The sequence below is a fragment of the Callorhinchus milii genome, unplaced genomic scaffold, assembly GCF_018977255.1.
Source record: "Callorhinchus milii isolate IMCB2004 unplaced genomic scaffold, IMCB_Cmil_1.0 Scaffold27, whole genome shotgun sequence".
Lineage (NCBI taxonomy): Eukaryota > Metazoa > Chordata > Chondrichthyes > Chimaeriformes > Callorhinchidae > Callorhinchus > Callorhinchus milii.
The window spans coordinates 5,161,710-5,175,836 of NW_024704768.1; the positions used below are offsets into that span (position 1 = coordinate 5,161,710).

General features: G+C 43.7%; 1 protein-coding gene across 2 annotated transcripts in view; it reads right to left on the reverse strand.

Annotated features, from left to right (window-relative positions):
• The window catches only part of LOC103189937 (vitamin D receptor), a 44,014-nt gene extending 31,174 nt beyond the window's left edge, over positions 1–12,840 (reverse strand). Inside the window, exons 1-2 of one of the 2 annotated variants that reach the window (XM_007910508.2) lie at positions 12,720–12,840; positions 8–87 (exon numbers count right to left, since the gene is read on the reverse strand). The gene's annotated coding sequence lies outside the window, so the exon portion shown is untranslated. The remainder of the gene's footprint in view (positions 1–7; positions 88–12,719) is intronic. The other variant, XM_007910507.2, reaches the window with a different exon arrangement.
• Positions 12,841–14,127: the final 1,287 nt, after the last annotated feature.

The window sequence follows — 14,127 nt, forward strand, 5'->3', positions numbered from 1 at the left end:
CAATTACCTTTTACCAACAGTCAAATTTCATCATCAACGACTTTGCCTTGTTTAGTGTCCGTCCTGTGGAGTGCCCGTCTCAAAGTGCTGACACCAAACAGCAAAAGCAAATTTAAAGATATTTTCGCCAAAGGAACACAGTCTAAAATATCTGTTTTGAGAGGTATTTAAAAGTAGGGAGAGCAAAACAAAAGCAGCAAAAATTTACATTTCATTGTAATGTTTCACTTAGGGATAAGGTCTCAAAGTGATTTTAAAAAGAGGAGGAAGATAGGAGGAAGTTAGGAGGAGTAGGGCTGAGGTGGCTGAAAGCCGTCGCCCAGTGCTTTATGTCAGAAGGTAAAACTATTGCAAAACTGCACTTCAAAATCCACTTAAACACAAGCACAGCAGAGACTTGCGTTCCCAGCAGCTTTTAAATTCATTTGATAATCAAGTTTAGTGAAGTGTCGCTCAGAAATTAAGGTACCGAGTTGTGCCCTGAGGTGTATAAATCTAAGGAAATGTTCCTACAAGTTAATTTAACAATCGAGTATAACTACATTGAGACTTGTTTTGCAATGGTTTGAGACTAGTTTACCCCAGGGCTCTTCAATGAGATTTATTAAAATAAAGTTAGAAAAAGGAAAGACACATTGTGCTCAGTTCATTATTACTGATCTGATCGGCTGCTTTCACGCTCGACACCTCACATAATAATAATCCTTGCATTTGATATAGTGCCTTATTATGTCTTTGAGACATCTCAAAGCTCTTCACAAAATTAGGTAAAGTGAACTGACTGTGTATCTTGTGGGTGAAACGAGGAGTCAAACAAAGCACCAAGGTTACACAATGACTCAAAGAGCAGGAGAGAGCAGTAGAACTAAAGATGAATAGGATGGCTTTAGCTTTGTTGACAATCAGTTGAAGGAAGTAAAAGGTAATCTAGCTGTGCAAGGAAAAGAATGTTACTGGACCACATAACACTCACAGCTCTTGGTCAATCTTCCATTAACAAGAGTGGTTCATACGTTAGGCATGCAACAAAGCTAAAGAGTTGATCAACAACAGATTCCCAAGCGTTTCCCGGATTCACGTGGTCACAAGTGAAGTTTGTTTCTCAGAGTTGGAAATGTGAAACACAAAAACAATAACAAATGACATTTAGATAACGCCTTTCACGACTGACTGGCAACCTGAGCTGGGGAGCAGGAAGTTGAAGAGGGAAAGTAGCCAAAAGTACTGTCGGAAAAAAAGATTTTTATGCAGGGGTTTGAAGGTGAGGAGGGAGAGGACAAAGTGGAGAGACTCCAGGATGAAGTTCTAGAGCAGCAGCAGAATGGCTGACACCTCGCATATTAGTAGTAGGGCAGAGCGGATGTATTCTCCCCTCTGAGGCAGAAGGTTGTGGGTTCAAGCTCCACATCGAGACAGTGTTTGTGGGACACTGCTGAGCACAATTGGCTGCTGCATTTCACCCCAAAATACAGTCAATCCATTTTATAGGATATCCTGTGAACCGCATTGAGATGCCTCGACAATGTGATAAAGTGCTAGATCGAATCAAGGATTAGTACTATTTAGTAGGACATGAAGCAGTTTGCTAAATGGAGGGAGTGGTTAGCGGAGTAGGGTCACAGAAGTAGGGTAGGTTGAGATCATCAGGGCATTTGAAAACGAGATGTTGAATTTTATCTGCTGGGGATGAGGGAAGCTCACGGAATCGAGCAAGGATTGGCTTGTGGAGCTTGGGGCGGGAGACACACAGGCTGCAGAATTCTGGAAGGTCAAACAAGTACAAATTTGTTGTGGGACACTGCTGTGTGCAGCCATGCCAGCCTAGTTGGGATTATTGCAATTTAATGGGTACCTCACTGGCACTCAGACCGCTGCTGGATGCTGTCTTTTTTACCTTCCTAGCTAGACCCTGAGGAGTTAATACAAATGTATGCCATGTGCGAGGCTCTATCTTTCTCCAAAACAGCAAGAAGGAAAGGGAATCACATATTGGTAGTTTGTGCTATGGGCAGATAGCCATATGAAAGCTTGCATCATTGAGATTCATGGCTGTCAGCCAGGGTCCTCGGCATAGAGCCCAAATTTTAGGCAACTTGACTGTTTTGCAAGACTTTTGACTGTCTCAATATAAGTTGTGTGGAATCTTTTTTATGGAACTTTTTCAACTGAATAAGAATCACAACTACAGTATAATGTCCCGTTTTGCTGATCTGGGGAGAACTTTTTCTAGTTTCCAATACCAAACCTCTAGATATCCAGATAAACTTTCACAAATGGATAGTAACCAGAAACACAATTGGATAGTTTCCTTACATTATGTATCTGATACACTGGTCTCTCTGATACTCTCTTGTTTCCAAAGTTCAGTGTAAACATCCTTTGTTTAGGAGGAATTTAGACTGAAAAACAGCATTGTCAGAGTGGATTTGGGGAAATACTAATGATGAAAGACTTCTTGTTACTCTCCAACACAGTTACTTCTCCACTGCAGGGTGTTTGTGCAAACCTGGTACGTCCATTCAATACAACAAAATATGATCAAGAAGAAACAGAGTGAAAGTTATGTTGGCAAACAATGCAGCATCTTCCCATAAACATTGAGGTGAGCAGCCAATTAATATGAATTTGGGACAAGGCAAACACAATTATTTTTAAAAAAAGGTCAGGCTTTGCCTTTATGTTAGTCTGGATTCCTTGATATCACATCTGTTGGATGGTCAAACCTAGGAAGTACACAGGATAATTGAAAGCAGATTCAACTGCTCACACTCTGTTACAGCATTAGCAGAAACTAGCAAGCAGGTCTTTGCCATGCTCTTGGCTAGTATCATGCATGATACTACAGGACAAGTGAAGGGTATTGGCAATAGATCACATCAGTAAAAAAATAAGCGGAAACAAAAGATAGAAATTTCTAAAAATTCACAATCTGGTAAAGCCACTTGGCTAAAAATAAGCGGAATTACAGACCAGACAGGATGAGGTTGTGTGTCTACCAAAGTCAATGTTTTGGTGCATCATCTAACATAAAACTTGCAAACTGCTGACGAAGAAACACAAGACTACAAAGACTGTTTCAGGCAATTTCAGCAGTGAAGTTTCCACCATTTAAATCTTGCAATGGTAGACACATAAAAGACAAACCTCGAAAGTGGTACTCTCGGCCTTTGAGAGAAGCAGATTAAATTGATTGTCAGAGCTCCAGATTTTACTAGGATGAGGAAAACCCAAATAGAAGAGAGACAATGTTACTCATGGAGTAAAACCTATGTACAAGAACATGCTACCCAAACCCAAGAATTAAATATAGAAGACAACAATTTTTAGGACGTTAAAACTTCAGGAGATTGTTCTTATATTGACTTTGGGGACAGTAACCCTTGCGCAGGAACACTATCTCGGCCTGCGCTCAGACACTGGATGGTGCACCTAGTGAGGGCATGGTCACTGAGGACCTGGATTGAATCCAGCAGACTGATGGGATCATGTTCCATCACCTTTAACAGTCTAATGTGAACGTTTTGGAACATAGGAATCCATTTGAGATAGATTAGAAGTAGACAAAAATAGGGAGTGTGGAAAATTGTAAGCAATTTTACGGGGACATAGATAGATCAGTTGTTTGAGCAGAGAGATGCAGATAAAATTTAATGCTCCACATCCACTCCTCTGCACAGTCTACATGTAGGTAGTGTACATGGAACTCTCCATCTGGTTTGGATACTCTTAAGCATTGTGATGGGTTTATATACATGTCAGACAATCGTCTGACTAAAAAAAACCTCCATTGATTTACAGAATTGGTGCTTATTTCCACTATTCGCACCTCCCCACAAAGTTTGGCATGAATAAAAGTCAGAAAAACCCATGCTCTCCTCTGATTCATCTGTAAATAATAGGAACTACAGAACAATTCCTGGGAACTCTATCAGTCACTACCCCACAGACAACTTTCACATTTACCACCATGTTCTACTTGCTGGCCAATTCCAATCCAATTGCGGTGTATGATTTGCTGTTTATTGTATGTAATTTGTTTAAACTACACAGCATGTTGTGGCAGATACACTGACAAAATCACTGCAGCATATTCTAAACTAGACTCTTGATATGCTACATGATAATTAAAGTAATACAACCAATAGCAATAGATTATTTCCACTGTTCTGAGTCAGTGGAATCTTGCCTCAAGACAACATTTCTTTACCCCATCTGCAAAAGTAAAGAAACCGCTTTGCCTGTGCAATATTCATCTTAGCCTAAACCTGTCCCTTCAATTGTTCAATACCATTCCAAGCAAATACTTATCCAATTCTGTTAGGGAGTGCAATGCCAACTGCTTTAAGTTAGAGTGTCTCTCTTTATTTAACCCGATATTGGGACTTTGACCTCACAGTCTAGGCTGATACTCTAATTCAGAAAACAATCTATTGTGGGAGGTGGTGGAGTTTGGATCAGATGTTAAACCAAGGATCTGTCCGCCAGGTTAGATGCATTGTTTGAAGAGAAGGAAGTTTCTCCTAGCGACTTCATCAACAATCCCCAGATACAATTTACCATTCACCTCGTGGCTGTTTGTGAAGCATTGCTGTGTCCAAATTGGTAATCTCACCTGCCCACAAATACCACATTTAATAGTGCATCCTGCTAAGCTCTTCGAGATGTCAACAGCGTGATAGGGCACTTTATCACATGCAACAATATTTATTATTAAATCTGGGCCTTGATTAATGGTCTCAGTGTCAAACAATGCCATTGTTCAGCATTCTGAGATGCTACCCCAGGGTGAAGGGTGCTACATAAATCAAGTTGATGTTATTTCACTGTTATTGCATCTATACAGTGCCTTTCAAATAGGATGATGTATCAAAGTGCTTTACACTGATTAAATCATGTAGCCTCTGTCTATCAATTTAGCCCCAGGTTTGCCCCTAACCACCTCCGCCCCCCCCCGACCTCTCACCTTGTCCTCCTTCCAATGACAGGAGTCAATGACGTTGACAGCAGATTGAAGCCAAATTCACACAATTGTAATCACAAGATCCTTCAAACATTTTCTCAGAGTTGAAGATTGATCACCCAACCCAGGTCCTCCCCCCAATAATGATAATCCTTGCATTTCATATAGCACCTTATCACGTCTGAGGACAAGCGTGGTTAAAATCTTATCCAAGACTAATTATGACCAACATTACAGATGTGAATGGAATCACCAACCCCGGGGAGAGTGGGATTGCCCTTAATCTTAACAATTTTAAGATTATAAAATTAATCTCTGACCATTTCCTCTTTACCCTCTCCTCTCACATCTCCCTCCCTTCCTCCAAGCCCTCTACGATTCCAACCCTCCCCCAGCCCCCCAACAAGGGCTTTACAAACTCTTTCTCACCATCAGACCTTCTCTCCCTCTGGCCTAATCCTAATCACACTAAAAAAAATAATGATGGTGACAGAACAGAAGGATGTGAAAATTAATCGTAATTCCTTTTACAACAGATCCCAAAGGAAAAATGTTACTTTAACTATTTTTTCGGGAGTTAACAACTATTCCCACTGGCAGAGTAAAGGGACAATTACTTACTGTGATTCAAATACAGAAAAACAGAACTAATGCACTCAAATTAAATCACCATAGACTGACAGAAACTTGCAGACTGAGCTGTTTAGCTCCAGATCAGCTCTAGAAAAATGACACTACTTAAACCAGGTGATGAGGAGGAACTGAATGCCATGCAGGCTAGAGACTCACTGAGGCTTGCTGAGAGACTGCATTGAGCGCAATCTCCCAACAGACACATGCTATGGTTTCAAGCTTCAGACCTGTTGAGGCCTGGATTCATGCCAAAACCCCTCTGGTGTGCGTAAATCAGGCTCGATTTATAGGTTTTTCTCTCCATACGGTTCTGTTTTTGCATAACAGCTACAAGTGGTTCCTCGCTGCTTAATGCCAGCACCCACTGCCAAGCTTCCCTTCAGCGCGCCCTTCCTCTCCTGAAGGCAATGACTCACACTGACATAGAGCTCTGCAAACTCCTGCACTTGACCCGGGGCACCAGTCTTCATATTTGAACATCATATCCATCATAGAGGCAATACAGCTAAGTCCTCTCCTCACACACATTAACCACTTTCCAGTAGAGGCCACTTGATATTTGACTGTAGCGTCCCCTGATCACGACTGGATTCCTGACCTGCACTCCCCCAACCCTACCCCCATGAGGTAAAGTTAGGAAATAAATGTATCTAAACCATCATCAGTTAGGAATAACTCCAGATACAGATACACTTAGATACCATCAACCTAATGGTTTTGGCAACACTCAGAAAGGTACAGCTTCTTCACCATGTCCACCACAGTAAACAAGGAGAAGGAATGAAACACAATTTGGATTTACTGCAATCTCATTTCTTTATATGGAAGAATAGACGAGGCAGCTGTGAGATATGATAAATATCTCTGCACTAGAGACTGAACAGATATCTCACAACTAAGTTTATCAAATTTCACCGCTTGCAAAGGCAACTTCTATTTATATCACATGTTTGAAATATAATCTTTAAACAAATTTTACAGTTAGTTAAATTGCAAAGATTCACTCATAAATAATTCTGCAACTGCACAGTCTCATTTCTTGGCATTTCTGAATTACATGCATTGCTGGGACTCTTTTAAGAAACAGCTTGATGCTGTACTGAGAAGAGGGTATGGTTGGAATTTGGAAGGATGAGATCTAATGGGCCGAACCTCTGATGATCTTGTGATCACTACAGACAGCTGTCAATGACACCAGGTAATGTTACATCAGTGATTTGGACAACTACAATACACTATCTGCAAACATATTATTTGGAAAAAAAATCACTCTTTTCCTGTCAGCATGAACATATCCAAAAACAACTGAAGTCCAAGATTGGGCAAAGTTTATGAAACAATTGTAAACCTGATCAAACAATTTACAAGTGAATGACCAATTCTATTTGGGGAGATTATTGGCCGGAACATCAGGGAAAAAAAGCGCCTTTCTCTACATGACTTACACAAAATCTGAGTTGCAAGCAAATTATACAAGCCATATAAAATCCGATTTAATCAATACACTATACGGCACATTTGTAACTCAATGCAGCTGGTAAGTGTACTTAATATATCTGCAGATAGTGTATTGTAGTGTGCATGCGGTGACAGGTCGAGAATACATGTCTCATGATTCAATGCGTCTTGACCCATCGTTGCATGCACATTTACGTTCGAATCCCAGTGAATAAAATTCTGTGCATGCGTCGACGGATCAAGACTATGTTTCCCGCGATTAAATGCAGCTGGTAAGTGCGGGAGTGATGGAGGGGAGGGGAACTGCGATACGAGTTAGGAGGTGAGTAATACGAGTTGTGCAAAGAAATCTAAGTGGTTTTGATAGGGAACTGAATGGGACTCAGGTGAATATTGTCCGGGTGTGAGAAGGTGTCATACAATTTATAAAGATAAGCGAGTTTCAGGGTATAAGATATCTCAGGAGAACCAAAGCGAGTTTGGTTTCTGATTTAGTGAAAAGGGAACGTTCAGACTAATAATATTGAAACGGGTTAATGCAAGATTATTTATGGCTAATTGAAACTTGTTCAGGTAGCAAAAAAACACCAAGTAGGATTTGTGATGCATGGCAGACAAGATGTGGGCCAAACTGGACAAGCAGGATATCCAGGTGGACTCCACCTGTATGAGGTGTGAGAAGGTGCCATTCAAGCACAACACAAGCTGCTCTGGATTAGACAGTGAACACCCACGTGTTCCTGTGGACTTCAAAATCCTACAGCACTATTCACAAAGAGAATGGAATTTCTCCTGTGTCTTGGCCAATAATCCTCCAAATAAAATAAAATTGGTCACTCACTTTATGGCTGTTTCTGGGACACTGTCGTGTGCAAATTGGCAGCTGCGTTCGCCTACAAAACAACACTACTTCCTGTGAAGTGCTTTGAGACGTCTCAAGGCCACGATAAGCACTTATCCAATGCAACAATTATTTATTAGGATTGACAGCTTCTTGAAGGAGCAAACACTAACATAAAATAATGCGTCATACCTTTCTATGGTGCTGTGATTATTCTTAGTAACTGTGCCTGCAGCTCACCAATCTTATTTGTCACGCTCTGTGGATTTACGCATATGCACTCAAAAACTGCCTTAGTCTGCTTTGCTTTTCTACCTGTCTGATCCCTCCTCTATCTGGACTATTTGCTGTCTCCATCGGCTGATTATCAGATCACAGATGTTCCCAAAAGCTTTTGGGACCAAACTTGTCAGGTTACTCGTGAGAAATGGAAAGCGCACTGTTGTTCACAAACCCGCAGTTGTGGAAAATACCAGCTACTATAGGCTTGGTAGCATTCCCTTGTATTAGTAAAATACTTCTGTATAATTCTAACTTGGTAACAGGTTTGAAACTACAAGAACTTTCAATAAACCACATACAAGTGTGTCACCACACACCTTAATAGCATGCACTCAATCAGGGACTCCTGGAACTGTGATCTTAGGCAGGTTTCCTTACTCCGCACGCCTAATAATAATCCCTCCAAAACAAAAAACAATAATAAATTGGTCATTTTCAATCTATGACTGTTTGTGGGACATTGCTGTGCGCAATTGACTGCCGCTTTCGCCCACAAATATACAGTCAATTCACTTTACAGTGTGTTCTGTGAAGCGCTTTGAGACGTCCTCCCGACGTGAAAAGCGCTATATCAAATGCAAGGATTATTATTATTATTATTATTATTATCGTACTGCACCCACGAATGCACTGTACATCACCTACCTGTGTGGCCAGCAGGACACACCTGCCACCTGCTAAGCCATCCACATGTTAACCAGCTGCTCAGGAAGCAGCACAAGTGCGGCTCCATTTGAAGTGAACTAACTAACTAACACTGTACATACATTAAATAATTGGCATTGGCAAAAGGATCAACATATTACAAATTCTAACAACAAAGGCGATAAAGTCACATGTTTCATTAAAAGTGGTTTAGGGAAAGAATTCTTAATTGCTCCTCTGACCTTTCATATAAAACATCACCCATCAAGGACACAGAGAGCTGAACAGCCTCAGCCAACACAAAACCTCTACACAGAGGCAGCGGGGAGGGAATTCAGACCAATCTAATCCTGGGATAAAGTGAGGCTGTTTCATTCTTCTAGTTTATTATTAATAATATTTCTTGCATTTGTGTAGTGTTGGGAAAGCTCTTCATAGATTTATTCACAAACAGCTGTGAAACAAACGGCCAATTTTATTTGGGGGATTGTTGGTCAAGACACCAGGAGAGAGAAACTCGCTTCTCTTTTCGAATAGTGCTATGGGATCTTTAATGCCCACCTGGACAGGCAGACAGTTTACATCTCATCCGAAGGACAACACCTTTGACAAAGCAACGCAGCCCAGCACTACATTGGAGTCTCATCTTAGACTATACAAAAAAAAATAATAAATTGGTCATTTTCAATCTACGACTGTTTGTCGGACATTGCTGTGCGTAATTGGCTGCCGCGTTCGCCCACAAATATACAGTCAATTCACTTTACAGTGTGTTCTGTGAAGCGCTTTGGGACGTCCTCCCGATGTGAAAAGCGCTATATCAAATGCAAGGATTATTATTATATGCGTTTAAATCGCAATATGGGACTTGAAGCCATAACCTTCGGACTAGGAGGCTAAACCGAGCTGGCAGATTGGTACATTATCTGAACCTGCTGATTTATCATGAAATTAAAAACCAGTTGGCACTGTGTGTGTGTGTGCGTGTGTGTGTGTGGGGAGAGGGGGAGGGGGGAGAGAGAAGGAAGAAAGATGACTGAAAATGTAGTCAAAAATGTCTTGAGGGGGACTTTGAAAGCCTTGAGGGAGGGTTACGGGTCGGGGGAGATCATGATATTAGTCCTCAGTCAGTGATTACAAATGCACATTGACAGCAATTACTTGTGAAATGTTTGGAAACATTGTAGACATCGTATTAAATATAATTATTAATGCACACACAACAACAACAAAATTACATTTGTATAGCACCTTTCACCGGGAGGACGTCCCAAGGTGCTGGGCAGTCAGTGTTTCGGACTCGAGCTGGGGGTCGGGATTGGGAGAGGGGAGGGTGGGGGAGGGAAGCAGGGTGATTGAAAGCATGGCCAAAGATGAGGGTCTTGAGATGGGTCTTGAAGGAGGCACGGGAGGGGGCGAGGTGGAGGGACTGCATGAAGCAGGCTAGAGCCCGCTGAGTGGAGGGAGCAGGCAGGATGGTAGGGGGTTAGGAAGTCGCAGCGATAGGGGGGAATCAAGGCCATGAGAGCTTTGAAGGTGAGGACCAGGATCTTGAAATGTATCCTCTGTGTGATGGGAAGCCAGTGGAGTCGGGAGATGAGGGTGATTGGGTCACGGAGTCTGGTGCGGGAGAGGACACGGGCTGCAGAGCTCTGGATGATCTGCAGCCTACGCGGGGAGGCCGACATGCAAGGATTTCAAGTCTCGATATTATGAATGTGCGTTTGAGGGTTTCAGCGGCCCGCGGCGTGAGACAGTGGTGGAGCTGGGTGATGTTCCGGAGGTGGGGGAAGGCAGAGCGGGTCAGCACTGGTATGAATGTGGGTTAGAAAGGATAGTTGAGTGTCAAACAAGACGCTAAGGTTCTGGCTTAGTAAGGTGGAGTGTGCATCCATGGATGGAGACGCTCTCAGTGCATGAGGTTTGAAGGTCACACAGCAACATTAATACAACAAATTACATTTATATAGCGCCTTTCATGTTGGGAGGACATCCCAAAACACTGGACAGTCCAGGGTTTGCATCCGAGCTGAGGGTTGGATTTGGGAAGGGTGGGGGCTATATTCCAATAATGTTCATTGGAAAACAATCAGGAGTGTACAAAGTTTTAAACATCTCCTCCTCCTTCTCCCCAAAACTTGTATGAGCACATTAAACATCTACAAGAGTTTAAATCACGATTCACATACACAGACCAAGGGATGATTCATAAGTATTAAATCAACCGCTCCTCCACAAAAACTTGGCACTCCACCACAAAAAGCACACTCAAATTCTACGCCATAAACAAACTGCCAATAAACTATGCAAATAGGGAACCGCAGATGCTTCAAGAGCTTGGATAGCAACCCATTAGCAGTCTAGTTTAGAAGTCAGACTCCTTTTTCCTCCCCCCCCCCCAAGCCCTCTTTAAACACCAAAATCACTCAAATCAATTTACAGCGAGACAATGAATCTGCATGTGAAAACCATGATTGAACATGGGAACACGGAAAAACCCGCAGCAGCCATTCAGCCCATCAAGCCTGCTCCACCAGTTTATTCAATTTCATCACATCTCTTAATCTCTGCCCATCCTTAATACTTCTATAATCCATTTTTTAAATATTGGTTCCACTTCAAAAAGCTTTCTGAAGAAATGCCTCCTCAGCTGTAATTGTTCTGACTTTAAACGGTTAATAATAATAATCCTTGTAATAGTGTCTTATCACATCGTTGATACATCTCAAAGCGCTTCACAGGATATACTGTAAAGTGGATTTGTATAGATTGTGGGCAAAACGCTCTGCCCTGCGCTGCAATATTTGTCCAATTGGCCTTAGGAGTGCGAAATTGTAAACAAAATTAAGACAGAGAGATTGACTTGCCTTTCCACCCCACCCCTCCCTTTGGCTGGTGCTCTTTACTCACACACCAGAAACTTCAGACAGGTATAGTCGCATGAATCAAGTCATGGCTGACAGCCACTTTACCTGGAAGGATTATTTTGGCAACAGGCTGCAAACCATAAATAAATACATTTACCCAAAGAGTGGCTGAAGACTGGAGGGAGGCGGGAGAAGAGAAGCAGAGAAAAACGGTTCAAAACACAGTAACACCAGAGGCCCGGGACTGAAGGGTGGGGGATGGGGAGGGGGTCAGATTCAGAACAAATCTGCGGAGACACCACTGCAGTGAGCGAGTTAGTAAAGTTATGGAACAGTCTCCCGGGGAGACAGACAGACACACAGACACACACAAGACAGAGACACACAGACACAAGACAGAGACACACAGACAGACACACACAGACAGACACACAGACATACACACACACAGACAGACACAGACAGACACACACACACAGACATACACACACACAGACATACACACACACAGACACACACACACACACACAAGACAGAGACACACAGACACAAGACAGAGACACACAGACAGACACACACAGACAGACACACAGACATACACACACACAGACAGACACAGACAGACACACACACACACAGACACACACAGACATACACACACACAGACAGACACAGACAGACACACACACACACAGACACACACAGACATACACACACACAGACAGACACACACACACACACAGACACACACACACAGACGGTGGAAGCAAAATGAATGTTTGTTTCAAGACACAAATGAGATCGATTTCAGCTCAAAAATAATATCGGGGAAGAACCAGTGAAGAGTTTGCGGACGCGACATGTCACCGCCGGGAGGCGGACCGCAGGGTCTCCCCCTCACTGAGCAAAGCCTTACAATCCTCGTGTGGAAACCCTCACAACAGACGGCACCGGAGGATCTTCAGGGAGTGAAACATTTCCTGGAGGTCGTTTCCCCCCCCAGACCCCGCCTCTCGCTCCCCCCCCGACATACCTGACTGTGAGCCGCGGGCCGAGCCCACACACATCGCTCTCCCGCCCGGTGCTCGGTACCGGCCCGTCCCGCTCCCGCCTGTCACTCGCTGCGGCTCCGGAACTCACTGAGCCCGCCCCCTCCCTCCCTCCCTCCCCTGCCATTGGCGGACACGCCGCGCAGCTGCTGGGCCAATAGGCGCGAGGTTCCGGCGCTGATTAGGCGGCAGTCCCGCCGCTCCGATCAGCCCCTGTGCACTGATTGGCTCGACTGCGCTGCCGCTCTGAGGCCCTTGGACGCTGATTGGCTAACCGAGCTGTCACTCTGCAGCGCCAAGCACGTCAAGCACGCAGAGGGTGTGTCCGTGCGTCATCGGGAGGTGGGGACTCTCCCCCCACACACACAAAAAAGTAAACAGCTGCTGGGCCCGGGATCCCAGGAAGCATCGGACCAACCGTCCGCCCGGTCACTGCGGCTCCTCACTCTCCACCCGGCGCTGGAGGCGCTGTGTCGCGCTCAGGTAACGCTGGGAGCTGCGAGACGACGGGAACTACAACCCCCAGCCTGCAACGCGCCCGCCCGCTCCACGTGACCCACGGAGCAGCTGAGTGACGGGGCGCTTTATGAATGACAGACAGGTGAGGCAGCACAACTCCCAGACACAAATACCTTCAGCTATTCCTGAAGAGTATGATATCAGACAGCAGCGAGAATGGCTGTGTGACTTGGCACACACTTGCAGAAAGAATTTATGAGCCAAACTCAGACATGTTGAGAGATAATTTTTGTTTTCCAAGTGCAGTTCCTCCTCTCCAGAAACGTGTAGCCAAACTAGCAAGTCTCATTCCAGCTTAAAGTGTCAGTTGGCAGTGTTAACATCTAATTCAAATGCTTTCATTTGCTTCTAAAAGTCATGTGTATGGATTGCTTTGAACTCTTCTAAAATTTGTTAACATAACAAATGCTTTTGCATTAAAGTATGCACTATCATTATTATACGTTGAGAATAAATTCTACGTAGTTTGAAAGAAGAATTAAAAATATGTTTGTGAATAAAACATATGGATATCTTACACTCTGCAGTGACCTACAGATAACACATGGAGAGTTTGAGGCAACATCTTAACAGTAGTAAAAAAAACTTGCATTTGGTTTAGCGCCTTATCACTTCGTGAACAACAAACAACAACAACAACTTGGATTTATATAGCCCCCTCCACACCGGACGGCGTCTCAGAGCGCTTTACAGTTTCGGATCCCGGGACCAAGCCAGGAGGAGGGGGGGAAGGGACCAAAGGCGCAGTCGAAAAGAAAGGTCTTTAGCAGGGACCTGAAAATGGGAAGGGAAGGAGCGAGACGAAGGGAATGAGTTCCAGAGCCTCGGGGCATAGCGGCTGAGGGCAGGGCCGCCGAGGGTGGAGTGGAGGAT